We start from the raw sequence: 12,736 nt of genomic DNA, 5'->3' as shown, positions 1-12,736 counted from the left end.
TTGTCCTGGGAGGACGTGGAATACAAATCCTTTTTTATTTAATATTCCCCCAAGGTTCTCCCGGAAATTTTCTGGACTTCGCCAGGACCCGAACAACAACTCCTCCTGGAGGAAGACATCCCTCGCGGGGCTGGCCGCTCCGAATCATGATTCGTCACTGGGGGGGGAGTACTGTAAGATATGGCCGGCCATGTAACCCGGCCAATACCTCCAGGCCGCCAGATGGAGCCCTCTTTGCAGCGTAGAGGTGCCCCAAATGCCAGCAGGGAATTATGGACAGTGGTCTTTCAATGCACAGCCCTACTGTATACCATGGGGGCCACCAGGAGTCGCTGCAGGGAGGCCCAGGGACTATTTTCCCTACACTCCGGAAGTACGTCCCACTCACATGGACAGAAGAAATGACATGCTTCCGGGATGAAGTTTTTACCTGACCCGGAAGTGATAGAAAGTCACATGGACTGAGGGACAAACACTTCCGGGTCAAGGAGTATAAAGGACTCTGGGAGATCCCAGACAGACGAGCTGAGTTGGGAGGCAGGGTGGCTAAGCGTCTAGGAGGTTGGAGGATTTGTTATTTGTGATTGTTTATTGTTATTGGAGTATTTTGCTTTGTGCACATTATTATTGTAATAAATATCATTATTGGACTTTTACCTGGTGTCTGACGTGTAGTCTGAGGGTACAAGGGTGCGAGCAAACCCTTAATCTGTCACAATATATATATATACTGTATATATATATATATATCTATATCTATATCTATATATATATATCAGTGGCGGCTGCTAGCTTTTGAAACAGGGGAACCTCATATTAGGCCTTCATCATAAAATTCATTATGTTATTTGTACGTGAATCCTGCCTTCCGTTCCTTTTGCAGAAAATGGTTTGTGACCCTTTCTTTTCCAGGGACTTAACCAGTTTCCTCTCAATGGCCAGGAGAGCAAGGTTGCTCAAACGATCTTGGCCCATCGTGTTGCGGGTGTATGACTTGACCCGTTTTAAACAGGAGAAGCTCCTCTCTACACCTGCTGATGTAGCTTCAATTGTTGCCACTAACAACAACAGCTTGTATGGCTGAGGCATTGCACTATCCAACTCCATGTCTTTAAAAAACACCAAGAAATCACACAGCTTACCCCTGCTCCCCTGTAAGTCATGATCTGAATATAGTACTTGAAGTTCAGATCTCAGTCTCCCTGAGTCAAAGAAATGGCCATAACTTTTCAGCACACTTTCAAATGCCTCCTCTGGAAACACTTGTCTCATTTCATCAAATTTCCCTGGATTGACTAATTCTAAGAAGCTCATGCTTTCCAAATTTGAAAAACGCTGAGAAATCTGCTCCATGAGATTGTCTAGGATGGCCTTGTACAAATTTCTGTAGCGGTCCTGGGGATCCTGTAATTGTGACAGATGGCGCTTTCTAATAGGTTCATCTCGAGGGTCTGATGTGAGATTTGCTGCTTTTGCATAAACTGCTTGATAAGCCTCCTCTGACCTCTTCTCCTTGACAAAAGCAAGGAGAGACCCAATTCTTTTTTTGCAGTAAAGAATATTCATAGCCCTTTGCTGGACATTATCTGTCTCAGAGAATATTTGTTCATATGTGTACAACATGAACACAAACTCAGAATCCTCCAGTTTCATTATGAAGCCTTTGGCAGCATCTAATGTGTCATCATCCATGCTCTCATCCTGGGAAATCTTGTCAAAAGTCTGCAGGAGGCCATCATAATTGTTTGCCACAGTGCTCACTATCCGTGATGTGAAATTCCATCGAGTAGGAGCGTTTCTGTGCAATCTTGAAGACCCTGCAGACTCAAGAAAAGACATCCTTTTGGTGGACTTTGAAAAAAATGTGGTGAACCCAGAGAGAGATGCAAAAAATATTCTTGACTCAAGCAAGCATTTAGCACCCTGGGACGACACCAGGTTCAGTCTGTGTGCATAGTAATGCACAAACACTGTACTAGGGGCTATTACTTTAACTGGCCTGTAGGCCATTGAGAGATGAAGCAAAGACAGCAGCCCCATCGTAGGTTTGTGCCACACGTTTTTCTCTAAAACTGTAGCCCTGCATGTTCTCATTTAAAACTTCAAACACAGACTGAGCATCTCGACCCCCTGACACATCCAAAAATCCAATGAAGCACTCTTGAATTTTACCTGCACCATCCACATATCTAACAATGACAGACAGTTGGGCATGGCAAGATATGTCAGTTGCTTCATCCACCTGCCATGCAAAAAAGGAGCAGTCTGAATTTCACCTTTTATATGATCAGAAACAGTGGCTGCGAGAGCAGAGATCAAGTCATTTTGGATTGAGTGGGACATACCAGAAAACACAGCTAATGACTGAAATTGTGTGGCCAAGACAGAGTCCTATTTAGCTAATGTTTCTGTAAATTCCCTGTAATTCCCCTTATCTGCTGATTCACTACTCTCATCATGCCCCCTGAATGCCAGCTCCTGACGGCCAAGCAAGGAAGTCACATCAATTAGATGGTTTAGGAAAGCCCTGTTTTTTTTTTTACTGTTTCATTATGCTTTGCCACCTGAATGCAAAGACCTTCATTGATTGCATGTTCAACCCTGAACCTACCCAGACAACTTAACCTTGCACATGAACTCACATGTTCTTTGCACTTTTCATGCCTTTTGTATGCCCTGTCAAAGTTACTCAGATCCCCAAAACCCATGTTTGACCAAACACATCCCATTCCCTGAGAAGGTTTCGTCAAGAGGCATGGCCAACAGTACATTTTCTGTCACAGCACTTCCAGTCAGCCAGTTCACCTTGTCATACCAGGAGAGCTGAAAAGACCTGTTATTTTTTCCTGATTTTTGCACCAGATCAATCTTGGGCATTGGTCTGCCCTGTCATTTAATTCTGAGTCTCTCCTCGTAAGGAAGACTACTAAATGGTTTTGCCAAAAGCAGGTCAACAATATTAGCACCGTCTGCCATTATACACAGCTTGCTAGCTGGCTAGTTTCCCCTTCCACAAGCTACTTTAATTATATGAATGAACTAACTTTACAATGCTGAAACAAGGAGCAAAGTCAAGAATGCTATAATATGTTTTTTTTTTATTATTTAAAGAATGATTTGTACAAACAAAAATGGTTTATATCACCAGCAAACAATACAGAGTGCAGCAGTTTGTCATACGACTTCACCTGCAAATCCGCATGGGACTGAACTCGAATCTCTGTAGTGCTGATGTATACTTAAGACATGCTGTCAATCAAAAAGGGGTTCCAAACAGCCTTTGAATCAGCATCACCTCCAATCTCCATTCACTCTGAGCTTCCCTGGAAGTGACGATTTTGGTGCATTTATCCAATGCTCCAGCTTTTCTGCAGTGAAAAAGCTCCTCTGTGCTTGCCCATAGAGCTCCAGTGAAGCTAGCCTTCAGGAGGGTTTAATGCGCTGTGCTGCACGGAAATGTATGACAAGAAAATCGTGTCAAACAATCTACAATAAATACCTGATTCTGAACGAGCTAGTCATGAAGTTGAACTCGTTCTAGCGCACTTTTATTAAAACCAATATAAATACGACAGTGCATATATGAGTATTTATTTTCTGACACAGTAGAGGAAGCAGAGCTTCCCTTGTAGTCTTAGAGCAGTCGCCACTGATATATATATATATATATATATATATATATATATATATATATATATATATATATATATATATATATGGTTGAATTTGTCAAATAATGCAAAGAGTACGCGACACTTGTTTCGCCCTAATTCTAGGCTCATCAGGTATACACACTCACTGCACCCCCTCTCGGGGAATGAAACCTCGGACGTCAGCGCAGTGAGTGTGTATGCCTGATGATCCTAGAATTAGGGCGAAACAAGTGTTGCGTACTCTTTGCATTATTTGACAGTAAAACTATTCAACCATTCTATGATCTGCTTCTCGCGACTGAAAGAGGGCACCGTGGCGGATGTTTGCAGGCTCACAGACCAACCACAAGCGTTACCTGGTAGGTAACCACCCATACAATCAGATTGTGATTCAGACTATGAATGCCATGAATATATGAATATATATATTGTGGACTGGGACCCAGACACAGACAGGCGGACATCGTATTTCACCCAACACACGTTTATTTACAGTTATATATTATTTACAGTGCACACAAACCCAAGTGCCTCTTGCACCGATTCCCCAAAGTCCAGGCCTCTCAGTCACTGTGCCTTTCTCTCCAGCTCTGTCCTCTTCCACCCGACATCCACTGCTGACTGGAGGAAGACGGCCCCTTATATGGGAACCCGGATGGGCTCCAGCTGCTTCCCGGCAATCAGTCCTAGCCACACCCCAGTGTGGCGGAAGTGCAGGCTGCGCACCCAGAAGCCGTCTGGGTGTCCCCTGTCATCTTCCCCCCAGCACTTCCTGGTGTGGCGGAAGTGCTGGGCTCCAGGGATATGCAGGCCTTGGGGCACCACCTGGCGGTGGCCACGGGTGCCTACAGGGCTGGGCTTCCAAGCCCATTATCCGAGGCCCTCAACATAACCAGGACGGACACCCCCTCACGGTCTGGAGGAGGCACAAGCCCTCCAGTCCTCCTGGTCCTCCGGCTCCAGCCCGGGACCACTATATATATATATATATATATATATATATATATATATATATATATATATATATATACGAGCTGTGGCAGAAAAGTAATGAGACTGGCAACACTGCAAGCGATCTGGCAACGCTGCACTGTTGTCCTTGATAAAGCACGTGTATCAGTACCCTCCCATAGCTCAGTGCGAGTTTCAACTCCTTCCGTTAACTACGTGATTTTTGTGACTGCTATTAGCAAAGTTGTGTTTTTGGTTGTGCGTCATGCAAAATGGAACAGCGGAATTTGGAGCAACGTTGTGCCATTAAATTTTGTGTTAAGCTTGGAGAATCAGCAAGTGTGACGTTTGAAAAGTTAAAACAGGCCTATGGGGAACATTCTTTATCCCGAGCTCAAGTTTTTCAGGGAGGCCTTCAACTTCAAAACCAAAGAAAACATCGAACGTGCGAACACTCTTGTGAGAACAGACCGTCATTTAACATTAAGAATGTTGAGTGAACAATTAAATTTGAACAGATTTACCGTTCATCAATTTTGACTGAACATTTACACATGCGAAAGGTCTGTGCCAAAATGGTGCCAAAAAACCTCACAATTGAGCAGAAGGACAATTGAAAAAATGCATTCCTGTGGTTCCCCAGCCACTTATTCACCTGACCTCAGTCCGTGTGACTTTTTCCTTTTTCCTAAACTGAAAAATGTCCTCAAAGGACGTCATTTCGGGACTTTAGAAAACATCCAAAAGAGTGTAATGGACATGCTGAAGACCATACCGGTTGAAGACTTCCAGTGCTGCTACCAACAGTGGGAACAACGTCTCCATCAGTGTGTAGCTGCCAAAGAGAACTACTTTGAAGGGAATAACATTGATGTTTGAAAAAAATAAAAACTTTGGTAAATAAAAAATCAGTCTCATTACTTTTCTGCCACACCTCGTATATATATATTGTCACGCACGTGCGAGTGGGAGTCCGCGGAAGGATCTTAACGCACCTGGGAAGACATTCGCTGGCAGGGAATGACGGGGTACTAACTTTCTCCCTCTGTTTTCTCATAGGAAAAAAGACGCTCCACCACCATAAGCCGGGTTTTGCCCGCACTACGTTACTTCCTCCCTTCCTCCTCCATCTTTTCCTGACGTCATCGATCCCATCCTCCCTCACGGTTCCTTCCCAGTATTCCTCCACTTCTGGCTCCTCCTCCATAAAATGGCCGCTGACGCCATGATTCGGCGTCGCGTTTATGAACTGTTTTTGTTTATAATTTTGACCAGTTTTCTTTGTGGATCATCTACAATTTACGGGGCCGGAAAACCCCAAACCTTTATGCTGTCTCCTCTTAAGTCTTTTACAATATATATATATATATATATATATATATATATATATATATATATATATATATATATATATATATATATATATTTATATATACACGGTGGAACCTCAGTTGTCCAACGACCCTCATCTCAAACAAATCAGTTCCCAAATATATTTTCAGGACAAAAAATGCACCAGTTTCCATACAGAATCTTGGTTCCCGAACAGGCAAACTGGCAACCACATGCACCGTGGGCTGAGCAGTACAGCAGGAGAGGAGTCAGTTGTGCAGCAGTCTCTACACAGTGCAGACTTCTGCTTGAATTTGCAGGATCTTTTCTTGATTTTCTTTATGTTTTGTGTTTTTATATAAATTTTACTGTATTATTAAATAAGCTGCCATGGGGCCAAAGAAGGATAGAATAGTAGTACAATGATCCCTCGCTATATCGTGCTTCGACTTTCGCGACTTCATTCCATCGCACATTTTATATGTAAACATATCTAAATATATATCGCAGATTTTTCGCTTGTTTTGCGGATTTCTGAGGACAATGTGTATTTTAATTTATGGTACATGCTTCCTCAGTTTGTTTGCCCAGTTGATTTCATACAAGGACGCTATTGGTGGATGGCTGAGAAGCTACGCAATCAGAGCACGTATTATGTATTAAATAAAACTCCTCAATGATATACGATATGCTTCCTGCGCAGTGGTTCGCATACTTAAAAGCCCGAACAGCACCTATTGATCTTTGATTGTTTGCTTCTCTCTCTCTCTCCCTCTCTGACATTCTCTGCCCCTTGACCGAGGGGCTGTTCACAGAGGGGCTGTTCGCACACTGGCCTAGAGGATACAGAAGCTCCTCTAAAAAATGCTGAATGACTACTTTCACATTGCTCCCTTGGGCGATGCTTCGCATACTTAAAAGCCTGAACATGCCTATTGATTTTTGATTTTTTGCTTTTCTCTCTCTCTCTCTCTCTCTCTCTCTGACATTCCCTGCTCCTGACGCACACTCCTTTGAAGAGAAAGATATGTTTGTATTCTTTTAATTGTGAGACGGAACTGTTATCTCTGTCTTGTCATGGAACACAGTTTAAACTTTTGAAAAAGAGACAAATGTTTGTTTGCAGTTTTTTAAAGTCCCTGTCTCTACAACCTCCTGTGTTTCTGTGCAAATCTGTGACCCAAGCATGACAATATAAAAATAACAATATAAACGTATGGTTTTTACTTCGTGGATTTTCACCTTTCACGGGGAGTTCTGGAACGCAACCCCCGCGATCGAGGCGGGATCACTGTAAAGCAAAAAGAAAAGTCATTAGAATCAAGGATATATGTGAAAAAATAAATCATATCCAAAAATGAAACTGCCATTTGTGTCTTGAATCTTACTGTACAGTTCGGTATGGTGAAATCAATGATCTGTACTATACTCAAAAATAAAGAGGCAATCAAGGAAGCTGATGTTGCAAAAGTATTTAAAGTTCTTACTAAACAAAGATCATAGATGATTGAAGAAGTGGAAAAATTGTTGCTAATTTGAATAAATGAAAAGCAGTTAGCTGGTGATAGTGTTTCTGAGGCTATTATTTGTGAAAAAGTGATGTGATTCCATGATGACCTGTTAAAGTAAAACTCTGATACTGAAGTGTTCAAAGCTAGTAGTAGCCTACATAGTGGGGTTAGGTATAGGGAGGCTGTGAGTTTGAAATAAGAAGCTGCTGAGAAATATGTGCAAGAATTTAGTGACTATAAAGGCTGAGGGGTTTCTTCCCCAATAAGTGTTCAACTGTGGTAAAACAGGTCTATTTTGGAAACAAATTGCCAAGGGCTTACATCACTGAGAAGGAAAAAGCATTGCCAGGACACGTCAGTGAAGAACAGGCCGACTCTTTTTGTTCTTGTGCTACTTCAAGGTCAAGTTATTGTTTGTGTACCACTCTGAGAATCCAAGGATGTTAAAGAAAGATAACGTAATAAAAAGTAAATTGTTATGTGGAGGGCTAATAGTAAGGCTTGGGTAAACGGGCAAATTTTTATTGAATGGATCCATAAAGCCTCAAGTGTGAGAAAATACCTTCAAGAAAAAAAAAATTGTCAATAAAATGCCTTCTTGTGATGGACAGTGCTCCTGCTCACCTTCCACACTTGGAGGACGAGTTGGTGGAGGAGTTTGATATTATCACAGTGAAGTTCTTGCCTCCTAACACGACTCCTCTAACCCAGCCCAACCACCAGCAGGTCATTTCAAACTTTAAGAAACTCTAAACCAGGTCAAAGGACCACAGGAACGAGCTCACTACAGAAGAACTGGAACACCTTCAGAAGGAGCAGCAAAAGACGATGGTGGAGGAAATATCTTCAGAGACAGAGGAAGGAAGGGAGGATGTTCCTAATTCTTTTGATCAATGTGAAATGGGGCGAGGTGCAGAATTTTGTGGAAAGATACCACCTTGACAAAACTGTAGCAAACTGCATCATGAACCTTTTCAATGACAATGCCATGTCTCACCTTTTAAAACTCGGACAAAAACAAATCTCATTGGACAGGTTTTTACTGAGACAGAGGCCTAGCGAGTCTCAAGCAGAGTCAAATGGTGCCAAGAGACAGAAAAGAGAAAAAGAAAAGTTACCTGATGCTTTAATGGAAGGAGACTCCCCTTCCAAACAAAAACATCTCTCCTCTTCCCCTTCCTCACCACTTCTCCATACAGTTAAAGTGAAGTTAAATTTTCGTCTGTATTTTTTCTATTTATAGGGCAAATTTTACGCATTTTTGTTGTTTTTGTATACAATTTTATGAATGAGGTGCTGTTATAAAGGGTTAAATAAAAGCAGTCATCTGGAGTTTGGGAATAGATTAATCCATTTTACATTAATTCCTATGGGAAAATGGTTTCAGTTTCAAAAAAATCGTTTTCTAAACAACATTTAGGAACGACTTATGTTTGACAACCAAGGTTCCACTGTGCATATGCTTGTTAAACTTGTCTTACACTGGTTCATTGTTACAATATACATGTACTGTTTGTACTGTATACGAGTGTGTCGCACTGCGGTCCTGAGGGAACATTACTTCAAACCACCATATGCTGCAACATTGAATAAGGATGGTATACCAGTAAATCCACTTGACTTGACTTAAGTGAAGCTGGAATGTGACTAAATGACCCATGGTGATGAAGAGCCACTGCAGTATTCACACAAATCCAACCATTGGGACCATTTGGCGTAAATGTCTCATCCAAAACTTGGACTGTAAATCCATGCCATGGAAGCAGTTTTAGGTGTATAAGGTATGGCGGTCAGTTCTAAAAACTCTCTTCAGGCCTGAAGATGAGTGAACGCTAAGCAGGTAAACATTGACAGGCTGCTCAAGACTAAATTCCTGCTCCAGCTGGACACTGGTCCGTAGCTCCACAGGAGTATCTTAAAAAGAAAGTGAATGTCCTTAAGTGGGTCACACAGAGTAGTTAATCCAAGTGAGATTCTGTGGCAGGATTTGAAACTGCCCTCCATAAGGTTTCACCTGGAGATATCGTGTTTCCAGAAGCAATAGTTTTGAGTGCCCTACATACTGTATTTGGCAGTCATCTGCCGTTCCAGTTCTTGCAGACTCACTTCTTAATGGAGTGAACGCAGCCAGCCAGACGTCACTCGTGATAACTGTCTAATCTCCCCGGCGTGGTTATCTTTCGGGTTCAGGCCAGGGAACACCCTGTTTGATCAGAGCGGCTTAAGGACAGAGCCTGTGTGATTAGGCTGCCTCAGAGGTTCTTTGGATCCTGATTTTCAAAGCAGCTTTAAGGCTCAGAGTTCTTAAAATGGATTCATAGGCCATGGCATCTAAAAACCAAACTGTCTCTCAGAGGTAAATTTTACTTTTTCGCTTTGCTATTTAGTGTGCACCTCGGTGTGCCACATTAGCCAGGAGGAAAACCAAGAGAACTCCAAAGTATATTTTAAAATGGTAAAGAGGTAAGGAGTTGGTAATAGACAGGCACCCTGTTACCACTTAATTCTTTCCTTGCACCCAGTTCCTCAGCCCACTGCAGCTCTAAATTGGATTAAGGGGGTTTGAGAATGTTATGTTTCGTTTCATTGCAAAGAAGAGGTGAGTAAAATGTGCGCGCACAACCATAGTAAAGAAGACATGATTGCCATGAATAAAGGGTTTTGGATGCTCAGAATGTGTGTTTTCATTTTTATATTAGTTTTTAAGATGTTATTAACTCTGGTGATCACCTTTGTGATGTTCTCAATCATGATTTGGCACCTTTATTTTGGTGTGTTTTTTAAACAATCAACACAGTAAAAGGATTGCAGCTCTAAACTTTGAATACAATTGTAAAGGCTGATTTAAATAAAAGTATGCACATCTTTCAAATGGGCTTGCATTAAAATTTACGATAAAACTCCACCAATATTGTCCTCCATTATCTATGGTGTAACTAATAACACTCTTCACATTTGACATTCTCCATAGCAAGTCTGATATTGTGCATTGCTGGGATGGCAAGATTGCCTTCTTTGCATACATTTTTCAAGGATATGGTAAACGGGAATGATGGGTACACATTTAAAGATAATTAATATACTTTGATTGTGAGTGCTGGGTGGATGCTAGCTAGCACAGCTCTTGTAAGACACCTGCTTTTTCTTTCAACTTTATCGACTTTTTCTTCCCCAGAGTTAAAATTACCTACCAAATTTTACTCACATTTCACTGACATATCCAGTGATGCCATTTGTTAGGACGTCCCACTCTGAAACTGCAATCCTGCAGAAAAAGAAGGCAGCTTCAGCTTCACATGATTAAAGCATATCAGGTCTCGTCAGTGTAGGCCCGGGGTACTCAATAGGCGGACTCCGGTCCGCATCCAGACCCAAATACGGTTAAATCTGGACCGACACCAAAACATTCAAATTTAATCATAATCCAAATGAGTTTTCAATGAAGTGCGCAATTGTGATTCCACGCGATATATCTTTGAGGTTTCTACTCGGTTTGGCTGCTTCATCTATGTCCAATCACAGCAGCTGTAATAGTATTGTTATAGCAACGTTCCCACTACTCCCCGCCTCCCCCCCAATACTCGCTTGCTCGCTCGCTCATTCACGGCAGCCAGATTTATGTACCGGTCACGTGCTCTGGGTCAGGCCGGTGAACAGGCAGTCTCATCACTCGCAGGCAGTGCAAATTTCGATAACTGAATTTTTTTTTTGCTGACTGAAAGTGAAGATAGCTGGCTCAAGACAGTACATTGATAAGAAAAGAAAAGTTGATTTTGAAAACCGTGAATTTAAGAGTGAGTGGACAGAAAAATATGCGTTCGTGCTCCCCGTGGGAAGCAGAAAACCAATGTGTTTAATCTGCAACGAGACGGTAGCAATAATCAAAAGTGGTAATGTGAAACGCCATTATGAAACCAAGCATGCACATTTCGAACAAAATTACCCTCAGAACTCAGAGGTAAGGACCATAAAAATAAACCAGCTGAAATCATCATATGAAGCTACAAGCAGTGTAATAATTAGATCAGCCACACAACAGGAGCGGGCAACAGAAGCCTCACTAAGAGTAGCATGGGTCCTGGGAAAAAACAAGAAACCCTTCTCTGATGCTGAAGTAGTCAAAGAGTGTATGAGTGAAGTGGTGACTGCTCTGTTTGAAGGGACTCAAAAGGATGAAATAATCCAGAAAATAAACCAAATACCCTGTTCTGATTCCACTGCTGCAAGACGAACTGAAATACTCGCTGATGATTTGCTTGAACAACTTAGTTCTGCTATAAAAAAAGCCAAATTCATTTCATTGGCTGTGGATGAATCCACAGACATCACGGACAATGCACAACTCATGGTCTTTGTCAGATTTTTTGATGAAGAAAAGGGAGAATTTCATGAAGATGTTTTGGGTCTCACAAACCTCCATGGACACACAAAGGGGGATGATATCTATGAAGCAGTGACACTGATGCTTAGAGACAGAGCGATAGACCTGAAGCATGTTGTTTCCATTGCTACTTATGGCGCACCATGTATGATTGGGAAAGAGAGGGGATTAGTGTCACGCTTGAGAACTCACCACCCTGACCTCATGGCATACCACTGCATAATTCACCAGATGGTTTTGTGTGCCAGCCTTGGAGAAAGGTACTCAGAAGTCATGACAACAGTCATGAAACTAGTCAATTATCTGAGAGCATCCTCTGCTTTGCAGCATCGTTCATTGCGCTTATTTCTAATAGAGGTGAATGCAACATTTGATGATTTGCTCCTTCACAACAATGTCCGGTGGCTTAGTAAAGGCAAGGTACTGGAGCGTTTTTGGGCACTGCGGAAAGAGCTGGAGACATTTCTGTTGGATCAGAAGAGTGCAAAAGCCAAACCGTTTGTGGATTTCATGAAGAATGACGAGAAAATGGAAATTGTTGCTTTTCTAACGGACATTACTTCCCATCTTAATGACTTTAATATGAAGCTCTGAGGCAAAAACAGCACAGTGTGTGACCTCATGTTAGCTGTCCGTGCTTTCCAGAGGAAGCTGGAGGTGTTCAAATGTGACTTACAGCAGGACCTGCTTCACTTCCCAAGACTTTTGCCTTTTTTTGGAGTTCTCTATTTGAAATTTGACCGTCACTTTTGCGGACCTCAGACTGAACGGAAATTTAGTAAGTGGACCTTTCAAATTTATATTTGAGTAGCCCTGGTGTAGGCCATGTACGCACACTTCAAAATGTTAATCACAAGTGAAATTGCCACGTTACTGTTGAATTTCAGGGAAGGACTTGCAGTTCATTC

Source organism: Polypterus senegalus, chromosome 1 (genome assembly GCF_016835505.1).
Source record: "Polypterus senegalus isolate Bchr_013 chromosome 1, ASM1683550v1, whole genome shotgun sequence".
In the NCBI taxonomy this organism is placed as follows: Eukaryota; Metazoa; Chordata; class Cladistia; order Polypteriformes; family Polypteridae; genus Polypterus; species Polypterus senegalus.
Note: the sequence above shows the minus strand (reverse complement) of the source record.